General features: G+C 40.8%; 1 protein-coding gene across 1 annotated transcript in view; it reads left to right on the top strand.

The window, feature by feature from the left end:
- Window positions 1-271: 271 nt before the first annotated feature.
- The window catches only part of LOC104909547 (uncharacterized), a 198,467-nt gene continuing 190,421 nt past the window's right edge, over window positions 272-8,317 (top strand). Inside the window, exon 1 of the mRNA XM_085218902.1 lies at window positions 272-344. The gene's annotated coding sequence lies outside the window, so the exon portion shown is untranslated. The remainder of the gene's footprint in view (window positions 345-8,317) is intronic.

The raw sequence follows: 8,317 nt of genomic DNA, 5'->3' as shown, positions 1-8,317 counted from the left end.
AGCAACCTTTTAATCTACCGTTAATTAAGCTCTGAGTCTGATTGTGTCCCCCTGGGGTCTGACTTCTGCTTTGATCTCGTAATAGTAAAACCATGCAGGGTGCCTTGTTGGTGGTCAGTCTCGCAAAGGAGTGAGTAACCTTGAATTACGAGGGAACGGAGAACTAGGCTTTGAATCGTTCCTGCAGTCTGTCCCCACGCAATTAAAACCACGTTTAGAAACGAGATGGGACGCTGCATACGCTAGGTGGTGCTTTCAGCCCAGCAGTGAGATCCTCGGCAGGCAGCAAAGCGCTGAGGAGCTGCAGAAGCAGCTCCCACCAGTCCCCGTTCTGCGGAGCGGAGGTAGGAGGGTTAACGGCGCTTGCGGGCTTTCTTTCTCCCCGAAAATCCGTGCTTGGTCTTACGGACCTAAGAGGCACAGTTTTTTTTTTTTTCTTCCTGTATTTCCTACCATATCAAGGTGTACCGGGTTGCTGCTCCTGTTGGGAGTAAGAATGGAGACTAAAATACTCTCTGTGAAGGTGATCCTTGCGTTTTCTCTTGGAGTCCTGTGAGCGTTGTTTATCCGCAGCTGCCACCTGCTTTCTACTGCTGATCTGTTCCTCTCCTTAGACCACATTGGCCTTCTAGACAACTGGATGCAAACTGATTTGTTTTAAAATGCTTTTTGCATCTTCAAACTGAAAATTAACGTAACCCAGGCAAATTACAAATTGTGGGCTTGAGTTCCTCCATGAGATCTACTGCCCAGAGAACATAGGATTGGTTTTGCTTGATGCAGTATCTGCTGTATGTAATTAAATACTTGTGGGGGGAGGGAAGTCTGGGAAGCATATATACTTCTACAGAAGGAAGCAAAATTGTTCAGCTGGTAGGTGGGCTTGTAGTCTGAGTACAGCTGTCTCCAGCTGCAAGTCTTAGAGGTGACAGTGCAGTGTTTGCTTTGGAACAGTGTCAGCAAATCAGGAACACAGATACCTGGGCTCTCTTTACTCTTGTTGTAAGGCTGACAGCTTTCACTTTGGTAGTCATATTGCGGTTCATTTTCACCTCTTACTTTAAAAGGACTTGTGATGTGTATTTGAGATCATGGTATAACTTTAAAACAACTAAGCCAAGAATGTAAAACATGGTTTCAAGCTCCAGTATGCAGTGGCAAGCTTATGTGTAGCTTTGGGGGACACAGAGACTGCTGTTCATGCCAAGGTTGTTTAGTACTGACTTTCCAGTGCTGTTTTGAAGTTCTAAGCTAGGAGTACACTCCAGAAAAGACTGATTTTTTTTTTTTCTGGAAGCTGATTGGCACTAAGTTGCTGAAACTCAGTCCTCTCAAATTAGTTGAAATTATGTATTAATATTACTTTACATCTCAGATATATTTTTTTCTAATGCATTTCTAAACAATCACAAATTCTATGTCTCCCAGTTTCTAAAGCTTGTTTGTGTCTATCTTGGACTGTTTTGAAAGTGCTCTGGACCTTTTCAGAGCAGATGTCAGCTGTTTGCAAAGCACCTGCTTGTGTCCTAAGTTTGAAATTCAGACCAATGAGCTCTGACTTCTGTTTTTGGAGAATGGAAGAGTTTTGCTCATTGAATGAATTCAGGTGCTGACTGTGTGAGCTGTGAACTTTGCAACCAGCAACAAAATGGTCTTTTGGTAAATACCTGAGCTTGAAAATGAATTGCTAAAGGTATTCAGTCTTAGTGCAACAGTAAACGAAAAAAATCTTAGTTATGTAAGAGAATAGAAACTGTGCTTCTGGACATGGAGAGGTAGTCCATGTGTGCCACTTTGCTTAGCTCTAAGTACATCTGAAAGACTTTGAAACTTATTTTTCTTATTATCTTGACTATAAATACAACAAGTAAAAGAGAGCATGAGGAGATGAGTGCCCTGTTAACTAGCAGTTATGTAGACAAGCTGCTGCAAGAACTGTGTAGGTTTACACCAGTCAGCAACCTTTGCCTGGGAGGATTGCCCAGTTTGTTTGTGAGGCTGGGTCTGTGACAGTGAAGCACAGCTCAGGATGTATCATGAGGGTGTTAGGTTGGTCCCATGGCTTCTGCCATGGGAAAACACTTCTCAATCTTTTATTAGCAATTGAAAAAGGAATAACAAATTGAAGTGCTTGGAAGTGGAAGTATTAAGTAATGTTTTCAGGACTGTCTTTTGGCTTTAATCAATTCTTATAAGAAGTAGGTAGAGAAATATCTGTCACTTTTGAAGCCTGGATATTAGGGATGGCTATGGATAACCTTTGTGGAGGAACTGAGGAATGGATTGTTTAAAATCTCATCTCTGTTTGTAGACAAATAAGAAACAGGTGAGAAAAGAGGGAGTGAAAGGATAAACTAAAGGCAGAAGGGATTTTTGTGGTATCCTGGCTGCTGGAGGAAGGCCAGCCCAGCTGGTGCTCTGGCACAGCTTCCTCAAGACCCTGTGGCAGCAGTGCTGTGCTGGGCTCCCTGCTGATCACAGGCTTTCCCAGCCAGAGGAAGAAGGGCAATCTGGTCCAGTTAAGCTGGTCTTCTGTAAAGCTCAACAGAGAAGAGAGGGGGAAAAACCTAAAAATTCAGAAGGATGAAACCAACCACCACCACAAAAACAAAAACACACAAGGAATGAAGTAAGGAAGAAAATTTCCCCTGGAAGGTTGGTATGACAGCATGAATCTGTCTCCTATCCTATGTTTTGTTGTAGTTCTGTACTTCTGTAGTGGAAATAGGATGGTTTTTCTGTCACCGTATCTGGCCTGGTTGCACTAGGATGTCTTTAATGACTGGGATGAGAAGATATTGTAGTAAATCTTTAATTTCACTGAGTAATGGAGAGACAAACAATGATCTGAAAACTGCTCCTCTGATTCTAGTTGATCTCACAAACACCTTAGCCTTCTATTCTTCCAGGCTTATTCCATTTTGAGCCCTTCAAAAGTGGGATGATAGGCACATAAGTTCTTCTCAGTTAGCTATGAGGTCTGATGTCTAATTGGCAAACTAATCTCTGAATTTTCACTCTACTATATTTCATGTTTCCAGGGGCTGTGGTAGTGTAAGGTAGCAGTAAACCTTTTGTGTGCTTACTTAATCATCTAATTGTCTTTATGTAACTTCTACAGTGCTCACTTGTTAAAATTACTTGCAGTACTCTGAAATAACTTTTGCTTTCTGTACTGCAACTGCTACATCTCAGTTTTACAAGGGAAGGAATGTATTTTGTTTGATAACTGCTGGTCATGTCATTTACTCTTCCCTTCCATCAGTTTCTCCCTGTTGCACCTGGAACTCAGTAACTTAATTTAGCTAGAACCTGTCATTCAGAAAGTGCACTGCTTTCAGGTGCAACCTTTAATTTGGAACATTCCTTGATCAATTTTTTCCAGTGGGCCGTTACTTTCACTGTGGAAAAATGCCTTGTTTGTAATCTGAATAATCTGACTTAAATTTTTGCTTGTTGTTCTTTGTTGTAACTTTCTCTTTAATACCTAATATTCTTTGAGAAGTGGACTGCTCTGAAACTTGGGGGCTAAGAATTGGTCTGATAAGTAGGGGTGCAATTGACATGTAGGTCAGAATGGGGGTGGTGAGGTTCTCATTTAATGCTGTGCTCCACCTGTTCCCAGGGAAAGAATGTGCAGTGTTGCCTACAATGAAATGCCAACTCAATTCTGCTATTTATTACTGCTTATTTTAATTAGCTGTGTCACGTATGTTGCTGTATCCCAGCTATCACTGAACTAGTGCTTGTACAAATATTGTCTGCTTTTTAACAGACCAGTCCTCATCTTAAGATTTGTATATTCACTGCATAGAAAATGGAGGGACAGAGTCCTGTCGTTGATGTCTCACCTAGTCACCACTTAAATAATTTTCAGTGGGTCACTTTTTCCATTTGTGTCTGAAAGAAGGTTTCTTGCTAACAGCTGTGCCTCATTAGCTTTCCTTCTGACTTTTCCTAATGATATATGTAAAAATCATGGTTAAGCTTAGATAACCACTGAAAACTAAGGTAAAGACCATTTTTCATTAGGGTACAGATACTGCTGTGCTTGTACTGAACAAGGCAGGGGATGCCAGGGTCCATCTCAGCAGCAGGCAAGGCCAGAAACCGCAGTGGTGTATGGGAAGGGGAAATCAATGTAATACCAGATGTGGATGTATGACTGTGTATGGGCATGGTTAGGTCATGGCCTGAACCAGTGATTGAGCACCTAGAGAAAAGGTGGAGGCAGCCATGGGAGCACAGGTGAAAGCAGTTGAGGCCACCCCTCTCTAACCTCATTTAAGGGTTGGAAGCCACAAGGGAAGCATCTCTACTTACAGATGGCCTCCTTTAGAGTGTTCAGAGAGCCTTGCAAACCCTAATCCTCAGAAGGGGGTAAGAAATATCTTCTTTATTTCTGGATTATGACCATTACCTTTATTTTGTTTAAAGCAACTATACCTGCTGCTGCCTGTCCTTATGAACTACAACGCAGGTCTAAGGAGATGGAGCTAGATGACCTGAACTTAACTAGAGCTTCTGGAGCACCTCTTCTATGAAGATGGTCTGGGGAAGCTGGGGCTGTTCGGCCTGGAGAAGGCTCTGAGGAGACCTGATAATGGCAGTTTTGATATCTGAAATGGGGCTATAAGAAAGAACGGGACTGACTCTTTAGCAGGGTCTGTAATGATAGGATAAAGGGAAATGGTTTTAAACCAAAATGGCAAGGTTTAGATTGGATAATAGAGGAAACTCTTTACTGAGTGGGTGGGGAGGCATGGACATGGGCTGCACAGAGAATTGGTGGTTGCCCTATCCCTGATAGTGCCCAGGCCAGGTTGGATGGGGGCCTGGGCAGCCTGATCTGGCAAGAGGCAGCCCTGCCCATGGCAGGGGGATTTGAACTGGGTTGGAAGGGACACTGTCCCACCCAAGCCACTCTCTGATCCTGTGCCTGTGGACAAAGGTTTGATTGTCAGCCTCACCCAAAGTGAGGCTATTTGGGGTGGTTAAGGGTCTACCATTCCACACGGGGCTCTAGCACTTTACTTACACTGTCTATTTACATGTAGATGTGTAGAGAAATATTGTCACTTGATTATTTGTTACTGATTTTGTGATTCCATTTAAGGAAAGATTTATTTTAAAATGAGCTAAATAAATGCTAATTTTTATTTTGTGAACAGAGGATGTGTAGTTTAGCTGCCTGTTTCTCAGGCACTGCCCTAACCACCTCCTCTGGGGCCCAATGCTACTGTCCCTGACTAGAACCATACCAGCAGTATCAGTGCTGGGGCCAGGCAGAATGGTTCAGCATGACTATGGGTGAAAGAACTGAGTCAGTGAAATATGAAGTGTAGGGTGAAAGAAATGAGTGAAATATGAAGTGTAGGGGAACACTGAATCTATGGATGTGGGTAGGACAGGAAATAATACTTGGAAAGAAGAGGGTGTATTCAGTGCAGAAGTGTTAATTTAGCTTGTAATTATAGTGGGTATGTTTTGTACTGATTCTTGCTCTTTGATTTATTATTTGCAGTTAGAATGTGGAGTTAACAATTCTAGGTTATTCTGCATGAATAATTTGAACCAGAGCAATGAGGTCTCCTTTGTGGAGCATGATGAAATAGGTAATTACATAGGTCATCTATACTACAAAGAACAATGTACAAACAAGAAAGGAACAAAGCCATTATTGTTACCACTAGTATAATGTAATCCTTCCAACAAATAATTTTTAGCTTTCACCTACCTCTCTTGGGGCTTAAGCTAATTGCTGTATTAACAGTCTGAAGAGTGAGTTCAAAGGCTAGTTCTTATACAGCTGGTTCTACAGGGAAGGAGTAGCAAGAAAACTCAAAGCCAAGGAAAGGAAGAAATTCAGGGATTACATTGCTGTGAGCTCTTGACAATAAGAGGTTTTGGTCAATTCTCAAATTAGTTACTCTTGTGGATTACTGTTTGCTTCCTTTTTGATTTGTCAACCATTTTCAGCAATCCATAAGTTTGCTGTCCTCTTGCATAGTCACATGCAGCCAGGTTACTGCTTATTTTCAGCCCTCCAATAAGTATCTGCTGAGCTTTAGCACCCTACAATTTAACAGGAGTCATGTCAATTTATGAAGCAAGAAATCCACATAGGGACAATATATGCTGCGTAAATAAGGAAGCAAAGAAAATCTTCAGCAGCAGTAGTAATGACCCAAAGAATACTGTTTGGTAAACTGTATCCTTAAAGTAGCCGATGTTGTGGTGATGTTCTCAGCACCATGGTACTTTTGAGGGTTTCAGGATGCAGGGAATAGATATATGTACGTGTGGCACTGAGATTCAGTGTTCTCATCCACTTGACATACAGAAAAAGCATTCCCCAGAAACCCAGCACCATCTTCCTGGTAATAAAAGATTTTGTTTGGAAATGGTAATACACCACTGACATGGATCAGCAGTTGTATGTGCTTCAATTTAAATTAATTTGGAAAAATGTAAAGGCTGTGGTAACTTGGGAGCTATGTTGGATTCTTGGATAAACATCATTTAGAATTTGTAGGAGTTACTTTGATTAAAAAAAAAAAAAACTATTTACACAGGTTAACATGTGCTTTATTTTGGTGCCTACTCTATCTAAAGACTGTTTACTTGGTAACTCTCTAATGATTTCAAGACATTCTAGGCTACAAAACATAGTATATCTTCACTTGATCTCTGACTCGGATTTAAGACAGATGATGGTGATAATGGATTTAAATAATCTAACTTCTTAGAGTCAGAAGATTTATGCAAAAGATTCCTAAGAGTTGAATCTGTTGCATTTCTGCCTTTCTTTTGAGGGAGATAAGTAAATGTGCATGCAGTAGTAGTTTTCTTCTTTGAAAAAATTACTTTTTTCCACAGGACTGTTGGCATTGTAATTAAAGCTGTAATTCAAAGCGATCTATGTAAGGTAGGTGAGGGGGAAGTCTTGCTCATAACTTCTGCTTTCTCTTTGGTGCCTTATAGAATGAGGATGGAGCAGTTCTAGGGCTGTTGGCATGATGTCTAACAATGAATTTTCTCAGCATGGATCCAGGTATTCAAGAAGATCCAGATGACAGGAATGTATCTTTTGTTGGAATGGCAAGGAAAGGAATTGAGATGTGAGGGTGCAAAGTTTAGGAGTGGAAGGTGAACTATTGAGAGAAATATCTAAGATTAGAAACCTGAAAGAAAGAATTAAACTGTGGAAAAGATGATTTCTAATGATGCTGAAACTAATCTAAACCAAGAATTTTTTCATGTCTTTGAACTGTCCATGCACAGCATATTAGGCTCCTATTTGGATAGGTACTTGTGGTAATGCTCTTTGTACATCATAGAAGCTTGTGCCAATATTTCTGATGGGTGCCAGTCCTTTGCTGTGAACCTCCATTTTTCTGGTGGCACACTTCACAATCGTGGTTCTTAGAGTCCTGTGACACAGCTCAGGAGTAGGCTGTTTATTATCTGATAAGCATCTTTGACAGTACAAACTTAGTGAAGTCATTTGTCCTGAAAGACAATCTTGAAGGCATCTATGAATATGACTTATTAGATAACTAATTAAAGGTCAGACGGAGGGAGGAAGTAATGGAGAAGTACAAGTTTCTTTTTTTGTACACGTTTTTTCTCTTGCGTGCAGGAAGGAAGGTGTACATGTTGGGTTGTTACCGTGTTGAAGGAAATTGTTTATTATGGAAAACCAATTGGCCTTCATTGTCTGTTGGTATATCTTATGTGCCTTAATGCTTTCTTTCGCATTGCCTCTAGTGTGAAATGCAGACTGTGCAAGATAGCTGGAAAGCCAGAATGCATCCTCATTTGAATTTTTAGACTTTGCTTTGCCCATGTGCTTGTGAAAACATTCAGTAATGACCAAGGTAGAGCTGATCAAATGTAAGAGGGCTAGTTAACTCTTCAATGAAAACAGAAACCAAAACTCCTTTCACAGCTAAATCTGATAAATTTCTTCTGACAGAAGTTAGCAAGAGTATTCATACATTGTGGTTTGCCTCTGTAAAGAAGTTGACTTTTTTCTTTTTTGTATGTGTGTGGGCACCAATGATTCAATGGAAGGAGGACACTGCAGTGGTTGGTAGGATAGATTGAAAATCTAGACTACTCCTAATTATGCACTCCATTTATCTGTAGAAAAGAGTAACCTTTTTTCCTTCCAGATAACTTTGGATAGTTTCACTTTTACCCTGGTTATGCAAAAATGCCTAGCAATTTTTGGTATTTCCATTCAGCCCAACCTCCTTCAGAGTTTGACCTCATTCAGGTTTGATTTCATAACTGCCTTGTTCCCCTCAGCCAG

This window comes from Meleagris gallopavo, chromosome 2 (genome assembly GCF_905368555.1).
Source record: "Meleagris gallopavo chromosome 2, MGAL_WU_HG_1.1, whole genome shotgun sequence".
Taxonomy (NCBI): Eukaryota; Metazoa; Chordata; class Aves; order Galliformes; family Phasianidae; genus Meleagris; species Meleagris gallopavo.
The sequence above is the reverse complement of the archived record's forward strand: the minus strand, read 5'-3'. Positions and strand labels throughout refer to the sequence as shown.